The following is an 807-nucleotide window of genomic DNA, read 5'->3' as shown; positions in this document are numbered from 1 at the left end:
AATTTGCAATACAGTTATGTTTCTTTAGACTTTGGTACTGGATACTTCCTGAAGTAACAGAAATGGGAGAGAATGCTTCCATTTGGAGCTGAAACACTGCTGCCACTCGCTTAAAGAGGGTTTTTTTTGATGAAGGAAAAGGACTAGCTTTATAGAGAAGTATCAATAGGGAGAAGCTCAAGACAAAGAGGAAATTAAATTAATTAAGAATTGGATACAGAACTCTAACTTCATTCTTTTGCTATCTTTTTATCTGTTCAGACAAGGTTGCTCTGGTAAGGATGCATCTATCATGTTGGTTTTTTTGTTTGTTTGTTTTCTTTTCAATAGCCTTTTGTAGAGGTGCTTGCAGAGATCTGAGGCCACCCCTTTGCAGACAGCGGGTGACAAACAGATCAGTCAGACACCCTCTGAACACCCTACAGCAGCAAGTACAGATTATTAACCACTGAGCGACTTCAGATGTCGTCTCAAGTTGATAGATACCGGCCACTCGTGCCTAGTAAGTTCTTGTTTAAATGAAGTAACTGACAAACGAGATTCTGGACTTAAATAAAAGTGTCTTATACTTTAGCTAAAGTTATTGGGGGACTTTTAGGAGTGCTCACTGAAATTGATTTAGTTCCTTACAATTAACATCAACAACAGTTTCTTCAGCTACCAGAATGGAAGCTGCCTTGCTTAAAAGCCACTCGTCTCAATGCATTTTCTCTCTGCACACATCTAACAACGACCTTCAAGAGAAAACAACCGCTGCTTAATGCCTCTAAAGTATGTGTCTGTCACAGTGCCCTAACCAGACCAAAG

The 807-nt window shown here is 39.5% G+C and overlaps 1 protein-coding gene across 3 annotated transcripts in view; it reads right to left on the bottom strand.

The window, feature by feature from the left end:
- The window catches only part of CTDSPL (CTD (carboxy-terminal domain, RNA polymerase II, polypeptide A) small phosphatase-like), an 82982-nt gene that overhangs the window by 21585 nt on the left and 60590 nt on the right, over positions 1-807 (bottom strand). The window lies entirely within an intron of this gene.

The sequence above is a fragment of the Pygoscelis adeliae genome, unplaced genomic scaffold (genome assembly GCF_000699105.1).
Source record: "Pygoscelis adeliae isolate BGI_AS28 unplaced genomic scaffold, ASM69910v1 Scaffold88, whole genome shotgun sequence".
NCBI lineage: Eukaryota > Metazoa > Chordata > Aves > Sphenisciformes > Spheniscidae > Pygoscelis > Pygoscelis adeliae.
Note: the sequence above shows the minus strand (reverse complement) of the source record. Positions and strands in the feature narration are given on the sequence as shown.